A 26,850-nucleotide genomic window follows, 5' to 3' on the forward strand; every position below is an offset into this window, starting at 1 on the left:
AAAATGAACGAATCAATGACAGCGGCATCAGTACCACACCCCGTCTGGGCAGGCAGCTGACATAAGTGTCTTTCCTTAGGTAAGCTTAAGGTAGGTCTGTTCCCTTCATCCCAGCATCCCTGTTTTGCCACAGGCACATGCCACATGCTGTGGTATGTGAGGCCATCAGACCAAAGGCTGGGGGGCACGGACTGAACCCTGTGGTGCCCCAGCCCCTGTGAGAAGCGAAGTTCCACCAACCACCAACATGGGCTGGGGGGGACCAGTGACTCACTGCTCTCTCTCTAAGCACTACCACGGGGCACAGGCAGCACAGTAGGCTGCTGGGGTAGTGAATCATATCCCTCACAAACCACAAAACATGACAGGAGGACACGTCTGGAGAAATCCCTGGAGAGATGCACTAACCTGCTGTGCAGCCCCCAGCATTCCCAAAGCTCGTGCCCCAGAAGAGGTTGTAGCTATGGGTGGCTGGAGACTGGTGTTGCCCTCCTGCTTGCCCACTCTTTGTGGGGATGTCCAGGCCATGGGGTCCCTCGTGGCTCTCCCCACAGTGGTGAGAGAACCGCTCCACTTGGGACCATGCTGGAGGGTGAGGAGCAGCTGAATGCTCTGGAAGCATCGCACCACTCTGTCGACGCAGAGACGCTGGTGACACAGGGACTCCTCAGCTGGGAAAGCATCTCTCAGGGCAGCAGAGGGTTCTAAAAGGGAGGCTGAAACAGCTTGGATGGCTGCAGGTTGCTGCAGCAAATTAAATATGATGAAACACAGTAGACAGCTTTATATGCTCTATTAACTGTATTAGACCTTCATATCGGAATAATTTATTGCCATATTCTACACAGCACAGGTGAAGCGCCAAACCTCCTCTGGTTCAGGTCCTTTCCAGAGGCCTTGGCGTAGAAGATACATCCAGTAGGACTTAGTAGGAGCTGGAAATTTATTCTGGAGGCTGTCCCAGCAATGTTAGAGGAGCAGCTGTAGCCCTTATTCCTAGTTGTCTTTTATCATGTTGGTGCTGCTGGTGCACTCAGTAGGAAATACCAATCCAAAACAGCGTTGAGGTTTCGTGGGGACTGTCCAGGAAGTTTTCCTCTCAACGACCATGTGAGAGGTACTCCATGTTCCAAAGCAGTTTGATTTGCTTCTCACCTAACAATCTGCCAGAGCAGCACTGGTTGTGGAGAAGATGACCTCCCACATACTCACGCTTGTGGAGTCATTGCCCACTTCATCTGTTGCTGAAGGGTGACAGACATGCCCCTGGGCTCAGTGCCTGCGGGAGGAAAATGAGGCAATTCAGAGGTTATTCACACTGGTCCCACTGCAGCGGCTGCAAGCAGGAATGTTTGTGCTGCTCCCCATGCTGCTCTGCATCCCAGATGTGCAGGCACTCACCTTTGATGGATGATTAATCTTGGATGAGCTTGCTAATGGCTCCAGTTATGTCGCTCATGAAACCGATCTTCGTGATTCCTGAAAGACCCCATTAACACTGCATTAGAATCCTGATGGCTTTCATTTACTGAATTATTTAATTATTTAATTTTTTTTAAACATATCAGGATACCTTCTAAGTCAAACGTGACCTCTTGGTCTTCTGTGAGAGGGGCTGACCTTGAGCATGCTTCAGCGGGCTGTTGCAGCCTTGCTTTTCTCTTCACACACACTCTCCCTACAGCACTCAGCCTTGTACCTTCAGAAAAAGGTGTTATTGAGGAAAGCAGCATGCTAAGTGGTTTTCTTTTTTGTGATTTATCCAAGTGCCTGTTTGCTCCCACATGCTGTGAGTGGATAATAGCAGTTCTCAATCAAAGTTAAAATTACTAATGCTCTTGTCTGTGGAAAATTTAGTGCAGAAATAAAAAAAAGGTTAATGATGCTGCTATACTACCGATCTTACTATGTATGGCCTGTCATATTTTCATCCCTGCACCCCTGTGCAGCATTATTGTATTTACTGGTTATTCTAGTCCATATCTTTGCTGAAACTGATGTAAGAAAACCGCATCTGATATTCTGCTAAGGTGGTGAAACTAGTGTGAAAAAAGCCATGTAAACAACAACAGAACAATGTTTTCTCAGACACTATCTACATCATCCAGTGACACTGACAATCCAACAGTATGCTGACAGTGATTAGCACAAAGAATTACTCTGTCCTCCTCTTGAACATATGTTTATAGAAGTAAATTTTGCCTACGTATCTCCTCAAAGCTGGAAGCTGTTGAAATTATTTTGCACAGGATGTTGGATTAGTCTGAAAAAAAATTTGAGCAACAACAGCAGCCACTCTTCCTTCACGTTATTGACACTTCAGTGTCTGCCTGCAGTTCTGACATACAAAGGCAATATACCATTACTTCTCTTTTTCTAATTGTGTTCACCCTATGATCTTTTGTGACTCACGGGTTATGACTACTTTTTAGTTCTAGTCTGCTACAACTCTTTTTGTCAGTCTAAAGGGCAGAGAGCTGATTCCTTTCACTTACAGATTCCAGTCTTCCACTGAACACATTTAATTTATGGGAACAGTGGAACTAGAAAATGGGACAGCATTAGAGTTTTATATATTCATGTACAAGGTCATTTTCAGTTGAGATAGACTAACTCTGATGGATTACACAGTGTCAAATTACATGCTTCAAATTATAGGTACCAAATTACATGATGCAGTGATGGAGTGGTTTGGCCAAGTTACTGTAGGGTCCTTATCTGAAAGGGTCTTATCCCAGGTATCTGAAACCGCTGTTGGGTACTTAATCAAAAACAGTCTGGTTTGCAGTGGTTGTCAGCATGCATGGGTCACTGCCCGAATTGTTTCATCTGTATGGTAAGAGTAACTCAAATGATTGCTTGTTAGGTAGTCTGGGGTCAAGTCACCCTTTATCAAGGTGCCTGGTCTCTGACACACTGAAGCCTTCAGGGTCTCTGACACACTGAAGCCTTCAGCAGATGAACGAAGCTATCCTCTGGCTGCCTTAGGTCCATCAAATACCCACAGTGAGAGCCCCATCAAATACTGCTAGTTCCTTGTGGCGCTTTAGAGAATGATTAGCAAATTGCAAAATTTACTCTTAAGATACAGTTCTGTCCAAGGATTGTCCTCCCCTATGTCCTGGATGTCTTCGGTGTGCCCTTGTGTACTGTTCCCTGTGCTACATCGGAGCTTTGTTGTCACGCTGGCTCCTGTTCACAGACATGCAGACACATGTCCTCTGGATATCACCCTGTACCTTCTTTCACAGGTCTAATACAAAACTCTTGGCATCTAGTGGAAAGATTTCCATTTCCCCCCAAATTTTGGAAGAATCGCTCCCAAATCCCCCGATCCCAATTTTCTCAAGACTCCACATTTGCTGAAGTCTTGCTGCAACACAACCCCAAATTCAGAATGTCTTAAGCACAAGCCTAACATGAAATATGACAACACTTCCAGAGGCAGCTGCTGAGGCTGTTCCCATGATGAAGACGAGACACATATTTATTTCCCGGTGAATCACCCTCGACGATTGCCTGCGTGCGGCCAGCACGTGCGCGGCTCAGGGGCCAAGTGTGCAAGGTGCTGCCCTAACAGACAAGCCATGGCTCCTTCCCAGAGACCTTGCAGTTCTGGGTGTGTTTGCCTTAGGAGGCAAGAGGGGAGCTAATTTAATGCATGTGATCAGGCAGCCCTAAGACACTCCTTGCCTTAATTATATTTGCACAGGAATAAAAAGGAGTAGAAGGAAAACTCTGCTATTATCAGCACAGCTTGACATTCCCAGTGCATTAGCACATGAAATGATCTGGTGACAGAGTAAATAAGACATGAATTACTTTTTAAAAGCTTTTACAACAAATGCCAAGATGCTTCCATCTCAAAGGTGACCTGTAATTGTTAACAATTCACAAAAACAACCACATCAATGAAAAAGAGGGTTACAATAAAATTATTACTAATGCTTCAAATAATTGAGTTAAAGTATTCAGCACAACTGGCTTCAAATATTCCTTTTCATTTTCAGCTGAGCCCTAGGACAACTGGGCTGCCTGTACAGTCTCCACAGGAGCCCCCCGCTTTTGCAGAGGCAGCACAGCTTCCCTGCTGACCCCAACAGCCTGAGGGCCCTTTGGGAACCCCCAGCTTCCCAGCTCCTGGATGCCCCCAGGCTGCAGCTGGATGTCACCCAGCTGTGGCAGTCACGCCCTCACTGTAGCTTGTCTCCATGTCCCAACAGTGACTGAATTAAGGTGTCGCTTGGGCAAGGAGCTGGCAACCTGCCGTGGAGGTCTAGCTGGCAAGCCCGGGTGGGCAGGAACCGGCCACGTCGGGGTGCGGTGGTCTGCGAGACGGCTACTGTGGCCAGGGGCACTGGCAGCAGCGCACGGCAGTCCCGTGGCGCTCTGGCTTAGAACTTCAGCATCTCGATGGGATTTTTAAATAGCTTATTGCTGGCCTAACATTATATCCACCAAAGCCAGTAATTCATTTAATTTAAAACAGCTTTATTCAGAGATGTTTGCCCACAGAGCAGCCCAATCTGGAGGCACAGGAAAGGAGGTCACTTACAATTTATTTATTTATTTTTTCTGGTTATTTTCAGCAGTCTTCTATTCAAACTAACTTGGAGCTGTGCATAAAGGCTGATTATCAAACCTATTCTAGGGGATTTAGTCACACAGCTGTGCATCTAGGTCTCCTTAATCATGTTTCAACAGTCTCAAACATATGATGTTAAACTGGAGACGGGAATTTTGGACTACAGAGGGTGAAACGGAAGAGGGAGCACCACGGTTAGAAATTAAGCGCAGGTGTGACTTCTGCATAGGGCAACCAGCTGTGTGGTTGTTCCATGAATGGTACCACAGAGGAAGGACCTCCACGGCCTGAGAAAACCAAAAGCTGGCGTAGGCTGTCCCAGGCTCTGTTAAACTCCCCAAGCATCATGCACGGGGCAGCAGCACCGCTCTTAGAAATACAGCGCATCTTCCACCTGAGGAGTTTGGAATTTGACAGCTTTACACCTTTGTGTATAGCTCCGCTCAGAAGACCTGCTGCCCTGCAGGAGCAGGAGCTGCGGCCCCGGGCTGGCACGGTTTCCTGATCAAGCCGAAACCCACGCCGTGGAGCTACCCCTTCTCCCAGGGACCCAGCTTTACCAGGTTATTTTAACACGTTTTCTCTACCCTGAGGATTTTAACTTCACTGGTAACAATACCAGTTTTTTAGCTTGGAAACATTGTTGAGTTTCTTTGCAGACTCTTGCCAGCAAAGGAGAGGAAAAAGGGAAAAAAAAAAAAAAAGAAAAAAAAAGAAAAAAAAAAAGAAGGTTGATTTCCAGACACTTGAGAGTACTGGCATTGTTGAGGTGCTGAAGTCAATGCAAGGTATCAGCTGATAAGTGGGAGGCTTATGTTAAAAATCTCAAGGTAGCAATGACTTGAAGAGGCCTTCTCTCTTCTGATTACTACTGAGAAAGGATGATAGTACAGTGAACCTTGTTAAGATGTAATATTCCCAAAAGAGAATAATTGATGCTAACGCGGGTGTCAAACTGAAGATCTGAAAGGGACTAATTACTTTTTCTGCTAGGAATAACTTTCCATTTTGTCACTCCTTCAATACCTAAGCAATCCCATTAATCTCAAACATCTGAATCCCAGCTCCTCTGCTTAATTTCTGCTGGGAATTGAGGGAAGTAGCAAAACCAGCCACACTGGAGCTTACAGTAACTGAATTTGATGTCCTTAAATCAGAAGAATGTGTCAAATCATTCTGGATAGTCTTTTATAGCTCATTTTTAAGGAGCATGCAGCTAGAAGAAAGCACGCATCCATGGAGCAGGGTGTCTCATGGTGGGTGCTGGTTTGGCTGTGCACTGGTGGGACAGGGAGTGCGGGACCCTATCCCTGCACTCCTGCACGGGGCAGTGGGGACATGCATAGGGCTAAACCTGGGAGCTCAGAGGGAGGATGGCTCTGCTTGCTGGTGGGAAATTTCTCTCCCCTTCTGTCTCACTATCATTAGCTCATGACAGGGGGAATGTGCTCTCCCTCCAGCTTTCATACTGCTTATCTAGAGGTTTCTGTTTGGTCCTGGCTCCTATGCTGAAGGAAAGCAGTTAACTACCTCCCTTGAGTGTCTTAGTCCATCAGCTCTGAAGCTCCAAGAAAAGCGCGTGTTCAGGCTGTTTGAGAGAGCATGGAGAGAAAGCATCACCTTGTGTTTCAAGAAAAAGCATCAGCTAGAAACAAAGGAGATTAGCACAACATCTGCACAATGCAGCTCTGCAGCATCCCAGTGATCTTCACTCACTCAATGTTTACTCTGCTCTGGAGCGCTTCTTTATGGCGGTGTGCCTCTTCCCTGATTATGTTGCAAAGAACGAGAGAGAAGCTCAACGAACAGTTTTCAGACAACATGCTACACAGGGCCTATAGCGAAAGGACAAGCCGTAATGGTTTTAAAATGAAGGAGGGTGGATTTAGATTAGGTAGTAGGAAGAAGTTATTTACCGTGAGGGTGGTGAGGCACTGGAACAGGTTTCCCAGAGCGGCTGCGGGTGCCCCATCCCTGGGAGTGCTCAGGGCCAGGCTGGATGGGGCTTGGAGCAACCTGGTCTGGTGGAAGGTGGAAGGTGTCCCTGCCCACGGCAGGGGGTTGGAACTGGGTGATCTTTAAGGTCCCTTCCAACCCAAACCATTCTATTCTATGAACTTTGTCAGACTATTTAACATCGGCAAAGAAGAAATGTTTAATTGCTAAGAGCTGGGAGAAGTGATATTAACATTTCATTGCTCTCCACAATAAAGCGGGAGTTTTGGCAGCCTTCTTGAAGAGCATGAAGATGCCACTTCAGTGATGATGCAGAAATGCAGGAGTCAAATCCCATTGGAAATACCGTGCTGCAAGGGACCTCCAGAGATGATGTGACCTGGCTCCTCGGTGAAGCAGAGTTAGCCAGAGCAGCGCTAGTCTGGGAGTGCAACCTGTGTCTCCTCTTAGCCAGGGCTGGGCTTTCAGGGGCAGTTCCCCCTGGGGATGATGAGGATGAGCGGCCCTGCTGCTTGCCTACAAACAGTGACTAGGGGAAAATGAGAAAAATCCCACTTGAAGAATACTGGGATGGTTGAAAGTCCCACCAAAGCTAGAATTCTGGAAAGGAGGAAGAAATCAGAACTGACTGAGGTCTCTGCCCGGCGGCATCCTGGAAAGACTCACTGCTCTGAGAAACCTCGAGAGTAGAAGAACCAGAGGCTTGTCCAACTGAAGTTCACCAGCAGGATTCCCTCTCTGAACCAAACCCAGACCCTTTCCCTGGTGTAGTCCCAGAAGCAGTATATATAAGAGCAATACTTTCTAGTAACTGAAATAGTAACCATTAAACAAAAAGCTGATGCTAAGTATTTCCTACTTGGGAGGACACTAACATTGTTCACAAGTGCCATTAGAAGAACAGTGCTCACATTTGATCCCCACCAGCACCACAGGACAAGGCTTTCTCCTCAGCTAGGTTATGACTGGTACATGAAATGTCAGGGAAATGCAGGTTTTTGGAGTTACGGGAAGCATTTATCTTTGCCTAGATCACACTGATTTGGGGAGTCTACAGGTGAAGCTATAGAGATGTCTACATGATCAGAGGTGCTCCAGATCTTTCCAAAGGTGCTGGCTACATCCACTCGCGAATTCAGTGCAAAGTGCAATGCACGTGGGGATGAACATTAGCACAAGAAGGTTAACAATGGAGAATGACTGGAAGTAGGCACCTGTATCAACCTATCTGCCCAAACTGGTAACAAAGGATCAAATGTTCCCTGGAAATGGCTTCAAGGGAAAATTATGCCTAAATAAGCTGTCAAAATCAGCAGTTTGGGGTGCCACTTTGTAGCACACCTGACAGGCATGCAATACAAATTGAACACCAGTCTTGAGGGACCAAAGGAATTAGGTAGATAGACACCTTTTTGGAGACCTACTAGCAGTCAAGTCCAGGGAAGTTTCTAAAGACAATGTAAAGAAAAAACATTCTAGCATAAGTAAAAATTCAGACTGATTTTTCAGAGTAGTTTTCAAGATCACGCAGTATTGCTCAACCTTTTACTGCACGCAGTTTGAACCACACACGCAGGGTTTCTTGCCTCCTGGAACAGCTTAAAGTATTCTACCTAATATGGCCCAAAATTAGATCAGCGTCGGTACTGCTGTACTAGACAGTGAAATGACTTAAAGGTTGTTAAAATGTCCATTGAGATATTTGTTGTTGAATCAACACTGTAAAAGCATTATGCTTAAAATAGTAAAAATAAAATTCCTTCCATGCTTTGCCTGCTGAAGATAACATTTTAAAAACATACTTTTATAAACCAGTTCCAGAGAAAACACATATTTTTCTGAGAACAGACAATGGTTTCAACAGTATCATGAATTAGATATATAGAGAAGAGACATATGCACCCAAAGCATAACTTTTTAAATAACTGTATCTTCCCCCCCCCCCTTGACTAATGCCCATTGTGTGTCTGGTTAGAAAACAATAGCTTGGTTATGAAATAATAGAAATTTTATCCATGAAAATGCCACCCTCACATTAAAATCATCACACAGCTCACAGCAAGCTTTTCAGTTATAAATGTACCAATAAATAAAGACTATTTTAACCTTAGGAGAATGCCTTATTAGTTGATTACAAAAAAAAAAAGATCCAACTAAGCTGCACTGTAAAAATTAAACCAAGAGATGAGATGAATGCTAGTCTCTGCATTTTTAACCTACCTTTACATTTTACTGTGTTCTTCAGAGGCTGAACTTTGGAAGTAACAGCCCTACTGCTTGCACCTTGCTGTTGGGCTACATGCTCCCTTGCAGCTGGAGGTCCCAGCGGTCCCAGGGCACAGCTGCATGGCAGGGAAAAGCCACAAGCTCCCCATAGCCATACTGGGCTCCTTGGTGGCACAGGAGCTGGTCACACCCTGTGCACTTGTAAAGCATGGGAGAAGGATACAACTCTGTATTATTCCCTTTTGGGAAGCTGTTTTAGTTAAGGATGCAAACTGTTTTCTCCCCATCATCTGGCTCTGGCTGCTCAGGAACCACCCTTTCCATCCCTGGGTTTTTTCAATCCTCTGACGCCCAGGCAGAAGCACTGGCAAGGGACAGCCAGGGTGGATACAGCCATGGGGAGTAACGATGCTTGTCCCTGGTCACAAGCCTCACAGAGTGGTGTTGAGTGGGGGCAGAAGATGGTGACGAACACCAGTGCACCCACCCTGTCCATGGGAGAAAGCTATAGGATCATTTTCAGTGTGACACAGCCTGGATCTCACATACAGGGTAGGCAAAAACTCACTTCACATCTGAATATGTTGGGAAAGAGCCTGCACTTGGTTCTGTTCACATTTGCTGAATTCCCCAAACTACAAAGGAACCAGGATAATAGCATTTTCCCTTAGAAAACTCCCTCAGCAACCAGAAAATAAAGAAATTTGGTTTAAGGGAAGCTAAACTTTTTAATAAGGCGTGGAAGACATTTAAGTAATATTTTCTTCCCTATCTGATTATATATTAATAATTCATTTATGTTCTCAGCAGTTCCCAGATATGTATTGGCTCCAGCGGGCATCTACAGTGCCTAAGGGATGTGGACAAAACCCAAAAGCACATGCACTGAATTTGTGTAGATAGCAGGGACTCAGGAAAATTGGCATGAATCTGTTCTTCCAATATAGTGCTGTGACTGGGCCAAGTTCTTACTTCTCCCCTGGACCTGCTCTCCAGACTTGCACGTACTCTAGATTTAAGCTTTCCTGGTAATGCAAAGCAGTGCCTTAACACGAGCCTCCAGCTCAGCTCCCTGCCCGCGCTTGGCTGTCCCGAGGGCTTGGCCAGCTTCTTCTCACCTGTTTTTTTGGTTGCTTTTCAGCAGCACCAGGCAGGGCTCTTTGCTAGCACTTATTAACAGGAACAGTTAACAGAAATGGCAGGATTCTAAGTTTCCAAACCCCCATGAGGTGCTTTTTGACAGCAAGCTAAAAAAGTTGCAAATACCTCCACCAGTAAATCCCAGTACACCCATCTTTCACCCACCCACATATCCAACTTGCCTGAAAGCAAGCTGTGCCTAAACTCCTTGTGTATGACTGATCTGGTTTTCTTTATGATATGGTTTTTCCTCCTGTGTGAGACACAGTATTTTCTGCTTTTGCTTTTTTAGCAAAGTGTTTGAAAATAGTTCCTCTGTTATCAAATACCTGGGAAAATGAGCAAGCCTTACATTTTTTAAGCATGTATTTGCTTTTAGCAGCTTAGTATAGACGTTAAATCATAAGCCAGACCCTACACACAACAGTTATAGAAAACTGGTATTTTGACACTGAATACTGTGTCCTTTTGAAAGAGGCAATGGGACTACATTAGGCTGTTAAAAAGTGTCAACTGCCATTTAATATGAGACAGTTTCAGAGCAAATTTGGCATTGTTGCTGTTAATGAAGATTCCTCCCTCTTTCACAGACACTTCTGTGTCTACTAGAGAGAAGAGAAAGTCTGTGTTTGCCTCAAATTCTTCAGGACAGAGACCATCACAACCAGCAGGGTAAATGCAGGGTTTATTTCACTACTTTAAGAATGATAAGAAAAACTTCATATAGAAATTTCCCTAACTTTTGGTTCCAAACTTCTCCACAAGTGCAAGCCATCAGGACTGTAGTCCCTGCCCCCAGACAGAAGACACAGCATTTTGGAGCCCTCAGATCCCACCGAGACTCAGCTAGGCAGCACCGTCCGACCACAGATCTTCTGACACCAAGCTCCAAACACAGAATTGTAATGATTTGGGTAACGGCTATTTCTTGTACTAGAATAAGAATTTCCAACTATTTCTTCCTTTCTTTTTTTGTTTGCTTATTTTTTGGTTTGTTTTGTTCTCCTCTGTAAGAGGGGGACTTTTTCTTTTGCATTCATGTATTACCTGACACAACTGGAAAACAGACCACAGGTTTCCTGGTAGCAAAAGGCTCCAACAGCTAATGAGACCTCTGCCTGCCCCCTCCCTACGTCTCATGGGTTAGCTTTTCTGGGGACCCGTGGGAGGAATTCAAATATGGACAAGATGATTGCTGTTTTTCAGAGGAACACTGTGCGTTTTTAATGTGCCTGAAAGCTCTCCCAAGACTCAGCACGCAGATGTTGTGTGAAATGCAGCCCAGAGAAAGGCTCATACACATGCAGCAGGAAAGTGCAATTGTAACCCAGGTGAGTGCTCTAGTCATACCAACCCCTAAAGCATAATTTGTCAAACTATTCAAGATATTCAGATCTTTGTTGCAGTCCAGGGAACAAAACCAGTGATGATCTGGGCTTTTAATTCAAGAAGATAATGTCCAGTGTAATTTGATTTTTAGTTGTCTCTTACAGTGTGGAATTCACACTCACACTGCGCAAAGCATCTTTATCAAATATTTACAGCTCTGTGACACTGCTTGGCTAATCTGCGCTAGCCTATGAAAAATAACAGATACAAAGTCATTAGTCTCAGGAAAAAGGAAAAGATGGATACTTGACTTTCACAACCCAGGGAAACACAAATTTGCACAGAAAACCATCTGAGCAGCTGTACAGCGAGAGCTATGACAGCAGGCTCCGTCAGAGAGCTGGGTGCGCAGACACACCCAGCTGGAATGCTTCACTCCAGTCAGAGCAGGCACGTGCTGCTCTGACCCTCACAGGTTTGGCAGAATCCATTGGAAAACACCTAGTAAATGTGAAGTACATGCGCCTGCTCGTGTGGCCCATTTCAGACCTCACTCTTAATTTCCAGATTGAGTGCCAACTACCAAACCTAACCTATTTCAGCAGTTTGAGAAGCACTTTGTTTTGTTATTTCAGTGCTATAATGCAGCGTCTTGGTAAATGGATCAAAATTAAGTTATCGGCTGTATGAATGTGTGAATTGTGCCTGTGTATGACCATCACACACTGCCATGACTGGGTCTCACTGGGCAGCCAGCTTTGGGTTTGTGCCTTTAGACTTTTGGGGATGTTAAGACACAGCACAGATACAATTTTGCTAAGCTCCAAATATTTCTCCTCATGCGAAACTTCACACATATGAGAAATGCTACTCAAAAGTATTACTGCAAAAACACAGTGGTGTTGATGGGAAGCTGTCCATTTCAAAACTAAGATTACCTATTTGACTGGCAGTCATTGCATGTTTGCAAGTCAGAGAGACACAGTTACAGCTCAACTGTCTACAGAACTCTCTCCAGGAGAAAACAGAAAGATTTTCATCAACAAAACACTTAAAGCAAGGCACAGAACATTCGATTCTGTGAAATACAGAATAGTGGAATTATCCTGGCAATTTACATGTGAACTCTGAGTCAGTGCGTTCAGGCAGGGAATAATTCCACATATGCATCCCTGATGAAACAGGATCATAAATCCGTTTCTGAATGGTATTTTTCAATTTATGTGCTTGGCTTAAAAATCTTCTCCTACAGGAAAGACACTCAGAGACAGAAGCAGCACAGTTCAAGAGAGTGTTTTGCTACATAGGCCTCCATTTGCATGCTCCTATGCTAGTTTGAAATGGGTATTCAAAATGAGTATTTCCAAAAAAAAAAAAAAAAAAAAAAAAAAAGAAACAGCAGGACAGGTAGCAATTACTTCTGAGGTTGCAGATAGCCTGACCTGCTTAATTAAAAAAAAAAAAAAAAAAAAAAAAAGAGTAAATCAGAAACAAGAATACCTTAATAGGAAAACCTATCTGATTTAGCTTGTGGGGAGGAATAAATGAATCTGAGAGTAAATAAATGTGTAGGTCGTTTGCTCTATAAATATCTTTGTTTCTTTTACTGCTTGTGCTGTAAATACAAAACAAAATCTCCTTTCCAAATAGATTTAAAAGGGTGGATCTGGAGCTGGTCAGTGTATTTGGGCTCTGGACTGAAACTGGAAAATGGTCAGATGCTGTTGCAGCACAGCCAGCTGCAGAAACGCCCAAAGACACAAAGAGGGTGTGTGGAGGGATGAGAAAGAGCCAGGGGTTCAGGCGGCCCTCGCCGGGACCAGGGCTGTCCAGCCTGGGCAACGGGATAAGCACTGTTCCCCTCCTAGGAAAGGCTCCACCAAAGAGATGCCGCTTTGTCCAAGATGTGGGTTCAGGAGGGGGATTCTCCCAGCCTTCCATAATTTCTAGCTCTTAAATGAGCATAAACAGGTAAATCAACTAGCAACATGATCAGAAGCTGTCATGTGATATCCCTCCAGGACAGGCAAACCTGGAAAGTCTTGCAGGCCAAAAAGTGTAGTTCTGCAAGGGCTGGAGGTCTGGGTGCAGCCTGCTCCCTGCCAGGCTGAAGCCACAGCACTTGGCCAGATGTGTGACGGAGGAGGGTTTCTGGTGGCAGCAAACAAGTGGCAATGCTAGTCCCTGGCAGTACGCTGCTGTTTCCTAGCTTTTAAATCATACTTGGTGAGCCGCTGCTATCGTACCACTGTGTCTTTTTGAGGATAACGCAGAGAATGCATGATGGTTCCAGGTGCTACCAAAAGCTCCTTCATTTTTAGGATCCCAGATGGACCCCTGGGAGGGCATGGGTGACCCTCAGAGTCATTTTTGCTACAAGCTTCTGTGCCAGACGTAAATACTTGATCTGCCTCCTCCCGGTGGAGATGTCCCTTTGTGCCTTCCCACAAGAGCTGGGCTGGGCAGGGAAAGGTGCACCCCACACCCCACAGGCCCTTTGGGGAGGGAAGAGCAATGGGTGCTTATGGGTGACAGAGAAGAAAATCCTGGCAGTGGGCAGTGGAGTCCAGAGCAGAGACAGGAGCAGACATGTGCCCTGGCCCCAGCAGTGGGCAAGGAGCCTTCCCTGCAGGTCTGGGGGTACGGGCAGCCTCTGCACAGCCCAAGCGGCCGCCAGCTGGGCGAAAGGATCCGGGCAGTAAAGGCAACAGAGGAGAACGGATGTTCAGAAAGCCTGGGCAGCAGCCACAGCCTTGGTGACTGCCATGTGTAAGACTAAGCCTTGTCTTTAAGAAGGTGGCCTTAATTTCAGCATTTCAGCTCCTTGTTCCTACTCGGGATGTGAAGAAGCAGTAACAAAAGGGGTAGTTCTGTGGGAGCAGAGGACTTAGATGTTGGGGCTAACCAATGTGCTTCTCTGGTTTCTTTTTTTATTTTTTTACAGCCCAAACCAGTTCTGTCCAACCTGACTTCACCGCCTCTGGAACTAAGGAAAAACATCCCTTTATAGTAGGGGATTGTAACTCCTTGTTAGGAAAGCGCCCATGCCAAGTCCTAGCCAAGCCCAGGATGTCTCACAACACCCTGCGACCCTTTCAGGGAGTACAGCTGCTACTGTGAATGTGATGGAGTCTTCAGGAACAATTTCTCAGCAGTCCAGTGTTGTGGTTGCAGCGGGGCTCGAGCCCGTGCTGGCTGCAGCGGAGCGGGTAACTGCCTTCCTCTTGCAGCAGACTTTTATAGATCTGAAGGCTACTCGTGTGTCCTGCTTCAGTTCATTCTTTTGTTTAAAGAACCCGATTAGTCTCCCTCAGACCACGTTTTTAAGCCCTTCCCTGCACCCTCACCAGGTTGCTGACACACGGAATGGTTGTGTCCTGGGTGGCGGAGTCCTCCAGCCAAGACTTCATCAATGCTGAGCTGCAGGACCCAATCCTTCTACATGCAGTCCTCCCTGTGCAGCTCTGTGCGATGTCTGCCTTTCTCTCAGCACTGCTTTTTCCCGCAGAAGTGCTGTCAGGGGAGCTGCTTTCTGTCCTATGTTTGTCCAACAGATTATTCCCAGCTCGGCGTGATGCTTCCTCCCTGAACCCACTCCTGCAGATCCCATCTCCACTTTGCCTCAGTTACATTCGAATGCTGACCTCACCTGCTGAACTTCGCACCACAATGTCCCCCACAGAGCCCACATTTGTTACTGACAGGACTGTCAAGGGCACCAAATTAGCTATGTAAGAAGGTTCAGAAGGGCTAATCCACCAGCTGTTCGCAGAAGTAAAACCTTGGGTAGGTGGTTCACTTCACACAGGTCAAACCCATTGGATTTATGGGGGCTGCTCACAAGCAGCCGTATTTACATACTTGAGCCCGCAGAAAATAGGTGCTGGCCTTTTTAATATGCTGGTCACTTTATTAAGGAGAACCAGAATGATATTTTTGGTCAAGTTGTGCCAGGGATTAGATTGACAGACTTAATGTAATTAGATGGAGATGAATTTAGCCTAGTGACCTTTTTCTTTATCATGGTGTCTTCCCAGAGTTTGGACCCTTCAAATAGAGCTTTGAAAGGATTTAAGGCTTTTCTCACTGTTTGCTTTGAGATCTTTTCTCCCTTTTTAACATACAAGACTACTCCCTTTGTGTCCTCAAAGAGATCCTCACGTCTCAAACATATCACTCCTATAGGAAGTTTATATTAAATCAAAACCCCTCAGAAGAGTGCTACTGCCAGGTTGTCCTTCTACATATTGATGCGATTGCCAGCAATGGGCACCTGGACTTCAGCAGAAATACCAGGATCAGGAAAACATGAGATTTAATGCTGACATCCACTGTCTTTAGGTGGCCACTTGGTGAAGATGACAGGTTTTACAGGAAAAGAAAAAACAAAACAAACCACACAACCAAACAAAGCTTCAAGGCACATCAGCAACAGCAACAAGCTAAAGCTCAGTGCTGCTAAACCAACACTGCCTCTGCCTGAACGCTCCCGAAGTTGTCAAACAATACAAGCAAAAGTGCATCTTAACTTCTCCTGTAGGTCTTAAGGCAGGCATGCTTATCTGAAAAGAAAGGGAGGACACCAGAGGGTGCAGAGGATTTCAGCATACACAGGGCTCTGTCACCAGAGGAAACCAGGGAACAGTTAAGCATAATTTTCTCTAATTTCATAAGAATCAAACAGCACCTTGGAGAAGAATCAGGCTATTTGGAAATAAATGCTAATTTTTGGGCATCTTAATTTTATAATGTTCTTTTTTTTTTTTTTTTTTTTATGCTGGAAAGTGCTCTGGTTCCTGACAATCATCTATGTATCTGGTGCCTGTAAATGAATCGCACATCATAGTTTTACTAAATAAGAGGTTCTGTGTGTTTGGTTTTATTAAATCGGGTAGGTCATATAAAAGCTGCCCTCCAGAGTCCCGAAGTTTGAGAGATGACTAAAACGCAAAGGTGGGCTGAAACCAGCCCACGATCATGGATGGCTGCTGGCTCTTGTGAGGTTGTGATCGATCTGCATTTCAAGACAGAGTCAAGAACAGCCCGCTGCATACTTACAGACCTCCCGAAAATCACTGGGAAAATCCACAGCACTGGTGATTTCCTAGTTCTTGCGCAGGGGGGCTGGCAATGCTGTTCAGTCAATGATTTCCCTAATTCCCTCTGCCTTGAACTTTTGAATGAGTACAATTCATGCAACTGAATGCTTCTCAGAGCAGTGCTTAAGCCCTGGTTTGGGAAAGCACACAAGCACGTTTGCCTTCAGCTGCTGAGCAATTCCACTGAAGCCCATGGCACCTAAGCCCTCACTTCAATTAAACAAACACTTGGCTGGTTGGAAGCTGAGGGAATTGGCGGTGTTTAGCCTGGAGAAAGAAGACTGAGGGGAGACCTTATCGCTCTCTACAGCTACGCAAAAGGAGGTTGCAGGCAGGTGTCAGCCTCTTCTCCCAAGTAACAAGTGACAGAATGAGAGGAAATGGCCTCAAGTTGTGTCCAGGGAGGTTTAAATTCAGTATTAGGAAAAAATTCTTCCCTGAAAGGGGTGGTCAAGCATTGGAACAGGCTGCTCAGGGAAACTGTGGAGTCACCATCCTCAAAAGTATTTAAAAGACAGGCAGATGTGGTGCTTAGGGACATGGTTTAGTGGTGGCCTTGGCAGTGCTGGGTTAACAGTTGGATTCAATGGTCTTAAAGATCTTTTCCAACCTAAATAATTTTATGATTTGATTCTGTGTTTTTCTATGTGAAAGTAGCGCAGTTTCTGTATCATCAGAGTTGAAGACCTGGTGGTGGTTTTTTGTGGTTTTTTTTTTTTTTTTTAACTTAGAGCCCTGGTTATTTTAATGCACGATTGCATACCAATTCCACCTTTGTTCTTTTGAAAATGAGCATTTCAGGAATTTTTCAATAAGATTCGCAGCCACCAGGGAATACACAGACAGAGATGAAACTATGAAACACTACGCTTTTATAGCTCATTATTTAAAGTGGACTCAAATCATGGACTTTGTAAGGTTGGTTATAAACAAAATGAACCAGCCCTTTTGTCTGTCCATCATCTCTCGCTCTCTCTATATATATATTGAAGGACCCCCCCAAGTCTGTGACCAAGGAAAGGTCTCTATTCCACCTGATGCACATTTTGGGTTACCCGGACTAACAGGTAGATGGACAACAGCTGTATTTCATGCCCCCGGAGGACCAGTCCTGAAGCACAATCTACCCTGTACAGTGCTGAGAACGACTACTATCACACCCTGTGCATCATTCCACCACCCAGCCCCCATCCAGGCATGGGAAAGCCAAGGGCACAGACCTGACCTTCCCCTTGAAAGAAGGGGTGAGGGAGTTTAGAGGCGACTTCAGCATCACGAGCAGTGAGCGGGGATGCCCGAAACAGCCCGGGAAAACCCGTTGCTGACCGGGACCCCAGAACCGCTGGGCGCTGCGGGGTAGCCCCGCTCGGCGGGACGCCCGTCCCCCACCCTGGCTCCGAGCTTCCCACCGGGACCGCAGCCCCCAAGGAGGGACTCGCAGCCCACAAGGACCCCCCCGGGATGCCGACGGGAACCGTCTCCAGCTCACGGTGGAAAACTCAGGAGTACCTGTAACGGCGCCAGCCCGCTGCCTGCCCACCGCTCCAGGAACGTGTTTCCCCCTTGCAGCCCGCCCGTCCCTCCAGGGCAGCACCCACCCACCCACCCACCACTCCCGGGGACCCCCGCACCCCTTCCCTCCTCCCGCCGCCTCGAGCGCTCACCTGTGCTCCGGCGGCAGCGGCTCCTATCGCCACCCCGGACTGGGGTGGCTGCCCCGGGGAGGGGAGCTGGGCTGGGCTGGGCTGGGTCGGATCGGGCCGGGCCCCACCGCCTCTCCTCGGCGCGGCGGCCGCCAAGTGCGGCGCTGCCCCCCGGCAGTGGGATTTATCGGCGGCAGCGGGCGGGAGGGACGCGCCGTGCGGAGCCACTTCGGGGCGCGCCGCGCTGCGGGCAGCGCCCGCTGCCTTTCCCGCCCCCCTGGGCGGGGGGAGCCGGCGGGGCCGGGCCGGGGGAGGATGCGGCGGCTCCGGGACACAGCACCGCCCCCCCGCCGCGCCCACCAGGGGGCACCGCCGCCCGCCGCCGGCTCCGGGCACCGGCAGGGCGAGGAGCGCGGGCGTCCCGGTCCCGGCCCCGTCCCGCCGCCGCCGCTCGGGCCGAGCCGCCGCCTCCCCCCGCCGGCGCGGCGCCGCTGCCGCCGCTGCTCAGGCACGACCCCTGCCGCTCCCGGGGATGCGCGGGGCTGGAGCCGCGCCGGGGGCTGCCCTTCCCCGCGGGGGCGGGGGCGCTGGAAGCCGCAGCGCTGCGCGGAGCCGCTCCCGGGTGGAGCCCGGGCTGCCCGGGCGCGGCAGCCGCGCGCAGGGGTGTGTGTGCGCGGGCAGAGCCCCCCGAGGGCTGGTACCTGCAGGTCTGGGCGTCGGGGACCCTTTGGAAACCGGGAGAACATGCCTGGGGCTCTGCCCTCTCCTCGCAGCCCGTCCCTAAGCGCCCCTCGCCGCCCGGTGCTGGAGCAGGCGGGGGGCAGTGGTCAGAGCCATGTGGCTTGGCGAGCTTCTGCGGCTGTAACGTTGCATCCACGCTGGCTGAAGACACAGGAGTGAAAGTCACTCAGTCCTGCGTTGTATGCCCAGTGCAGAGTGATATATACCCTATGGAAGTATTATGTAGGCCAGGGGTCCTCAAACTACAGCCCCCCAGGGTCCTCAGTCCGGCCCCCGGTATTTACAGACCCCCCGCCCGCCCCCGCCGGGGCTTGGGGGAAACCAAGCAGCCGCAGATGGCTGCCTGCCACTGCATCCGCGCACCGGCCCCCTGGTTAAAAAGTTTGAGGACCCTTGTTGTAGACAGTTCAGATGCCATCAACGACTCAACATCAAGTGACTTTTCCCTCTGAGAATGATGTAATTTCTACTAGCAATGCCTATTTCGTCAAATGCGAGTTTGATGATGTATTTTCTGCCGAAATAGATAGGATGGAAGCTTCCCTACATATCAAACAAGTTGGATAAAAATGGCACGTGAGAGTCTTAGAAGTTTTCTGCTTTTCTAGGGCAGTATGGATGCGTGGAATGCAAGAAAACCAAGAAGTGGAAGAGTGGTAGTAAAAGCACCTCAGTTTTACAGCTTTAGAAACTTTTGTTTACATGTGGAGTGTTGCTGGTTTAACATTTCCTAAACTAAGGCTCTTTTCCTTTACTGAAAGAACAGAGCAAGGAAAGGGGTCTTCTGTCCTGGTGCTTTCTGGTGAAATGTGTCCAAGGCTGCTGGAGGGCTCCGTGGTCTAAAATGAGAGTGGAAGATGGCACAGACCAAGAAAAGCAAAATTCTCCAGCTCTCATTAACCACATGATAATACCCTTCTCAGATTTTGAGTGACAAACGAGTGAGATTCCCAAGCACTTTTTATGGTCATCAGTGCCAAAGAGAATTTCTGTCTCGGACTTTCTGTAGAGTTTCTGACATCTCGTACTTTCGTTTGGCGGTTAGAGGAGAGGGGAAAACTGATAGGTGTTCATACAATGTCAGCCATAACAGGGCCATAATCTTCAGTGGGGCCACCATCATCATGGTCAGACAAATAAAAACTGTAAGATGTAGTATTTATTTAGACGTATGCATGACTGAATAAAACGATTTCCTGCCTAACTCCATTCTGGTGTGTGTCCCAGGCAGTGATTCTGCATCTCACCCGTCCTCCCCTAATGTACTGCAGCTACAGGTAAAACAAACATCCAGGAGCAGGTGGTTGTATCAGTCACATACACATGGAAATCTCGTTGTCCGGGCTGCCTGAGAATGAAAACACAGATTTGAAAAATAAAAGCAATATTATGCAACTATTAAGCATGGAAGGAAGGATTTAAGCTGAGACAATGGGCTCCTAAGGAAAGGCACAAACATTAGTCACTCACAGCTGAATGAATACAAGTTGGGTGGAGTGACAGCCCAGAAAGCTTCACATTAAGTCAATTAAATCCCATTATTCTTTAGATTTTTTTTTTAATAATTAAATTATTTTCAAGTGACTGTGAAAGGAGCTGAAATGACTGCCAAAACCTGTTCTTGTGACTGGCTACAGAGGCAGGATTAGTGAGTAATTATGGCACCAGGCTGGTGCTCAAGGGAGGTGGGTTAAGAGTTTTGTGTCTTATCTGCCCAGCTTTGAATGGCGATAAAGGGATTCTTCATTCCCACAAAGCGGTGTTGGGAACAAGTATTCAGCTCGCATGGTAGGGAGGTATCACCGTAGCTGAATCATCACTTACAGTAACCCAGCACTGCTCCTCAGAGCTGGTCTGTGATTTCTGAGGTGTATTTGTAGGCGGACAATACAGAGCATGTTGAGTTGCTTCCTTCCAGATAATCATGTATGTCTTGCCATGAAAAAACCCATGCCTTTCAGACAAGATTTCATATGCGTTCAGGCATGTGTACATGCATTTGCTCAATCTTCCACACTTCCATCATGCGGATGCAAGAGGAAAGGCAGTGTGCAGCCATCTCGTGAGCTTGTCATGGTCTCCCTTACTTCAGTTCTGGATCATTCAGATATAACGGGTCATACTGAGCCATGCTGTTTTGGGCAGGAAAAATCCAGCAGGGAACTGTTGGCTGATTGCTATCTGCACACATTTCTCTTTCTTGAAGGTATTGCCCTTCACCTTTCCCAGCCCTCTCTTTACATACAGGTTGCTGCTTCTTTCTTAGGAAGTCATTGGTTATGTCACCAGGTACGTCTCTGCAGAGCCAGAAGGAGCTGCCAGAGTGGCTGTCAGCAGTGTGCTCTGTAACCCCCTCCTTTCTGTCTGCAGGGCTGACTGCTCAAATGCTAATGCACTGCATGTGGGATTCATCTGCCTTTAGCTTTTGACATTGCAAGTTAATCATCTGAGTGCAAGCTCATCACCTAAGGCTCTCCGTATAGTTAATGGAGAGAAATAGACACCTCCAGAAGGCAAGTCATCTCATCCATCTTAGGCATCTACGTGCAAATTAAATGGGTTGCCTTTTGCAGGTGCCCATTTCTCTCCACTGAGTCTGAAGGGAGCCCAGGGTGACTCGCTTAGATGGAGATGATTAACGTTTAGATATGTACAGTGAGGTGAAATGAATCTCACTTCTCTTGAGTAATCCTGGTAGTCATGACCTAGTGGAGATTGAGAACCTCTTGAGACTTTTCTGCACATCCTATAAAATCCTAGCTAGGGGCAAATCTGAGCAGCTTTGCAGTTTTCTGGCAGATACAAGCAGTGCTGATCAGTCAGGTTAATCTCAGTGCAGCAGGATAATGCTAATCTAGGAAGGGCCGAAGAAATGTTGTTCAAGCAGGTTCCAGAGGTGCCATTTTGCTACAGGCTGCTCCCACCCACCTACCCATCTCTACACCATGGCTGGGTGCACTAAACAGGTTCTTCTTTGGCTCCAGAGTGCTTCAAAACACATTTTAAGGGTTCTTGCAGCTTGCTCTGAAGCATCTTTTACTGGCTATGATGACACGCTGTACGAGGCACTCACTATGGTTCTTCTCTCAAAGCTGCCTCTTTCCCGAGCTCTGGATGCTACCCCGTTACCTTCCTAAGGAGGAAATCCTTTTTTTTGCTTTCCATGAAAAACTGATCTATTGTGCTGTCAGTGGCCAGTAATCTACTGCACTGCAATTACTCCTCATAAGCAAATTAACAAAACAGCATCCTCATTTTACTTGGATTAACTTCTGCAGTTAAGAGTTGACAGATGATACCAAAAATATCAGTGTAAACACCATGTATTTTTATGTTTGAGCTCCTCAGAAATACTCTTAGGCTTATGTTTTCCATGGGTGGTCCCTGGTTGTAAGTAGTTCTAGGACCCTGAAGTATAAACAGATGCTACTTCTGCAGGGAAAAGCAGAGCTGCCCTTTTAAAAAATGCTGTCCTAACAAAAGCGGCTGAAATTCAAAACTTGGCAGGATCTTATTCCTCAGCAAGGAGAAGGCAACGGGTCATTAGTTTGCTGTTGTTCTGTGGTTCTTCCTTGCCCACATGTCAGCACCGCAGCCTCAGACGCCTCGGAGCTGTGATTTGCTGCCCCATGCCATCGGTGCTGTCTTGCTTCCAACAGAGCAACCACGGCGTCAGCTCAGCAGCAAAGGCCTGGCTGGGAGCATTGCCCAGAAGGCACAGCCCTGCCACGCTTGCATCTGGCAAACAAAGTGTTAATGCTTGTGGCATGGTACTGGCACGGCGCCTTCTGGCTCTGCTACACTGGGGCAAAGCCCGTTTGTGACTTGTTTATTTGTACACTGCTCAAAATAATTATGCATTAGCTTATGCGTGTACCTTACTCTGGTACACTTTCTATCTCGATCAGTGGCACCGGTAAATGCTCGGCAAAAGTCACTCTTACTCCATCATTCTCTCTCAGTTATTTTGCAGGTTCATTTTTCTTGTAGCACCCTCCCAACCTCGGCGGCTCAGGCTTGGGCAGGCAGTTCATTTGCTGCTCACGGCTTGTGTGGGATCTGCTTTGGTTAGTGCTTTAGCCAAGTCTTAATATGATCTATCCTGATCAATGCTCCACCAAGGCTGACGTCCATCACAGTCTTTTGACTTGATTAGGGACAACCCGGTTGTATTGTACTCTGCAGCATACAGGCTTCAACTCCCCCGAATCGCACCTGCTGAGATGTGGTTTCTACGGGGTGTCTGTCACATCCTGCCTCACCCCAGCTTCACTGGGGCGATGGTGCTGCACTGCCTCCCTGCCAGGTGCTGGGTGGTGCCTGAGGGTTCCGGTTGTCCTTTCACAGGGCAGTGGGCTCGGACCACCTGAAGATGCTGTGTGAAGGTGCTGCATGTTGCCTGCAGAGGTTCTGTTCACAAAGAAGGTAAATCGGGGCTCAAGATAGAGCAGAGCTGCTGGGGTTGAGCAGATCTGCGATTCTCATTAAACCTCTAGGAAGTGGAGTTTGTGGTATGCTGGCACAGTGATAAAGCGTGCGTGTGGGCTTAAACTAAAAACCGTCAATATTTAAACTCCAGGTTTGTTAAAAATTCATTCAAATTTCACACCAAATTTATTCCGTGACTTTGTACGTATTGGGAGATTCTGGTGCAGCAGCCGGTATATCTGAGCCCACTCCGAATTACTCTGCTAAAACAGGAGTGTGCTGAAGTATGAAATTTAGCCTGTATTGTACAGTGACTGGATAATATTCTTCTGCTTTTATTTTTTGGTAATTTACTACTATTCTGACAAGCCACAAAGAAATGCTTCTAAATGACTTTCATATTGCTAGATAAGGAATAGCCAAAACAGTATCTTAAAACCTCTGAAGTCTGTATCTTCTCAGCTGAATGGAAAACATTTCTGGAGATATCAAGCAAATAATTATGTCCTGTTATGATTCAAAATGTGAACACATAGAAATTACACCGAAAATGAAACAAGCTTTTGAAGTGGTGAAAAACAAAATCCATTTCACACTTGGCACCCAAAGCAATGCATGTCTAAAGTGTTTGTAGACAACAGCTTTAGTTGATAAAGTTCTCCAGAATAAAGGCGTTCTGTAACTCTTTCTTTCCAAAGAACTGCCCCAAACTTCGACTCATTTTCAGTACACCTCACAGCAGTTCTTTAATTATATCTGTCCTGCCTACTGAGATGTGCCTGTGATGACTGTATATTTTACAACACTGCATGCTCTGGTATTGCTGCTGTAACTTCAGCTGTTAGCTGGGGATGTTGTATCATTCTTAGCCTGGCTGTCATGGGGCTGGGTCACAGGTTTGGGACATTGTTTCAAAACAGTGACATTGCCAATATCAAATGGTTAAGTGGTGATGTTGAACTGGGTGATAAACAGAGGTCGGGATAACGTGATCCCTTAATGGGGATGTATCTCAGTATGGTTTAAAGGATGAAATGAAGATGACACTCAATGGCTAGAATTTTGTTTCAGTTTGACATTAGATATAGTTGCCCCTACTGGATTAATTTTAAGTCTTTTCAGACGCTTACAGCGTGATTTTCAGTTGCACCCCAAGCCCGCTGAAATTGGTAAGAAAACCTGCCCAGTCTAATGGGTGGTGGATCACCCCCTTGGAGCAAGCTGTGCAGAGAGCACCTCCACTCAGACATCCTCTGTTTATTCCTATTCTTTCTTTAACAAATGCTTAAGTAACATTTTACGTTACCTAGAACATAGCAAAGGTGCACTAAAGAGCAGGTTTTAATCACTAGCAATTGAAGATGTGTTAGGATATAAAAATACAGAAAAAATTATGGGCCAAGGAGATATCCAGAGTTTTTGAGAACATGCTTTAGGACAATAACTGCAAGCAATTAAGCAATTAAATCCTTCACGTGCTTACAGCTGTGGTTGGTCAGATAAGTAATCTCACCACCACTGGATAAGGCAAAAGCCACTTACGTGCTGCAGGTCTGCTGTTCCTCTTGAGGGCACTGCCCCACCCAGCAGAGCTGATGCTCTTTCTCAGTAAACTTTCTGACATGACAGAGCCCAGCTTAGGTACGCCACTGTTAAGAACAGTGCTTTTTATGGGTCATGTGTTTCTCAAGTGTGCATGGCACATTTGCTTCGCACAGTATTTGTTGCTGATGGTTGCCTGATTATCTGCATGGGCTACCACCTGCATCCCAGCTGCTGAGGATGGTTGCTCAGTCAGCTTACTGACGAGTTGACAGCTTTGCGTCCTTCTCATGGCCCTTATTTGATCACTCTGTTTTACTCACCCCTATGGCTTGGGAAAACATAGAGTGCATATGCAGGGCAATGCTAACTCTGATGCTTTTCTTGCACACACAGAGGAAAAAGTAAATGGGCAACAGGTCTATCCCACTCGGGAAGGGGGCCATGTCCTGGAGATACAGAAATATCTGAAGAATGTTCCCTCTGGAATCCCAGATCGCTCAGAAACAACTTTATGTGCAACTGTGTATGGTGTTTGTACACCAAACACTTTTATATGCCATTACTGGGTCAGTCATATTGTCCACTTGTGTGTGTGTGCACTTGTGAGTATTCAGTATGACACACAGGTGAGCGATACAACCTGGGCATCCTTGTGACAAGGGACACTATGGGATCACAGAGGGAGAAGCAGGTTTGTTTCTTTCATAACGCCAGCACAGGCTCAAATCAAATGAGACAGGTAGGACATTTGCGCTTGTAATTCTAGAGCTACTGCACACCCCATCACTACCAAGCAGTGTTTTCTTCATCTAGTCTGTATTCCTTTAGGCTCATCTTATTTGGCCTGTGATTACTTAAAGGAAGCAGGTGGAGAATTCCCAGTGAGAGGAATAATATAGATGGAAATGAACTTGTCTGTGCAATCAGGCTAAACTGTTTTGAGAGAATTCAAGCACATTTGTTGCATGAGAAATTCCAGTTACCAGTATCTTCTGCCTGACTCTCCACATTTCTTGCATCTTCTGCATCATTTAGTTGCTCCCCACCAACACCTCCCTCTATCCCCTGTGGACATCAGTAATGACAGAATATTATTGGTCTCTCTGACAGTATAGCTAACACTATTTGAAACTTACTGTACAGTGTGCAATACTTTTTTATTTCTTACAATATTAGATCTGTTTATCCTGGTTTTCTGAAATCCTGTGCCGGTCCACTCCTTTTAGAGCCTCTGACGCACTTTCATTTCATTTTAATTCACACTTCTGGTGGATAAAAATAACAGAAGTTCTATATATTGACAGAAGGGCTGTCAGTAAAGTAGGATTTGTTTGGTGCCTCTTTCACTAAAATGTTACCCCGTACATCCTCAGGAAAAGCACTGCTCAGAGAATGGTGAGCCATGGACAGGAACCAAGGTGCTATTAAAACCATAAATGTCTTTATCTGTGTCTTATCCCTCCGAAGGCTGAATGGAGGACTGACTCAGGCTGCTACGGTCCTGCAGCACATTTCCATAATGGATCTAGATGCACAGTAGCACAACCTGACATTTCATTACTTTTAATAGTGCTATTGCTAGAAGGAGCTGCTGATGTGAGTGCACATTCCAGCAGAAGGCAGAGGTATTCATGTGGAACCACAGCAGCATGTGCTGAAAGATATGTGGCTGAGAGAAAAGGCAGTGCCACTGGCAGGATACAGTACACAGAGTAAGATTCAATTACACAATATTTATAGGCCCATACTTTCTGTTTCAGTGGTGTGCAGCTGCAAAGACGGAAGAATAAACCTCTTCCTCTAGCAGTGCTTCCATGGGGCAGCCGGTAGCTCATGAACTTTCTTGACCAAGAAGAGAAAGGACTGCCCCGTGTCTTTGGTTTTGTGCCACAGCCTAAAGTTGCCTCTGATGTGCATACTGCTGTTGGTAGCTTTTGAAAGTGAAGGGCGTTCATTTTTTTGAGCAACTGTTTTTTTCTCCATCATGCAGACTCTTTTCTCCCTCCCACCCTCAGCTTTGCTGCCCTGCTCCCAGCAGGAAGGCTGGTTGCTCCTCTGGGGTGGAACCGCTCTGCCCCTCTGCTGGGGCCGCAGGGACCCACAGGGCTTCGGCTCAGTCCTGGCCAGAGGATGGGCTGAGTGAACAGCACAGGAGACA

The 26,850-nt window shown here is 46.7% G+C and overlaps 1 protein-coding gene across 4 annotated transcripts in view; it reads right to left on the minus strand.

Annotated features, from left to right (window-relative positions):
• Window positions 1–18,039, minus strand: part of HTR1E (5-hydroxytryptamine receptor 1E) — a 65,832-nt gene extending 47,793 nt beyond the window's left edge. The window contains exons 1-3 of one of the 4 annotated variants that reach the window (XM_080389410.1): window positions 1,574–4,228; window positions 1,402–1,479; window positions 409–1,279 (exon numbers count right to left, since the gene is read on the minus strand). The gene's annotated coding sequence lies outside the window, so the exon portion shown is untranslated. Of the gene's footprint in view, window positions 1–408; window positions 4,229–17,999 lie in introns of those variants that run through there. The other 3 variants (XM_080389411.1, XM_080389409.1, XM_080389408.1) reach the window with 3 other exon arrangements.
• Between the last annotated feature and the right edge of the window lie 8,811 nt (window positions 18,040–26,850).

The sequence above is a fragment of the Falco punctatus genome (genome assembly GCF_963210335.1).
Source record: "Falco punctatus genome assembly, chromosome: 5".
In the NCBI taxonomy this organism is placed as follows: domain Eukaryota; kingdom Metazoa; phylum Chordata; class Aves; order Falconiformes; family Falconidae; genus Falco; species Falco punctatus.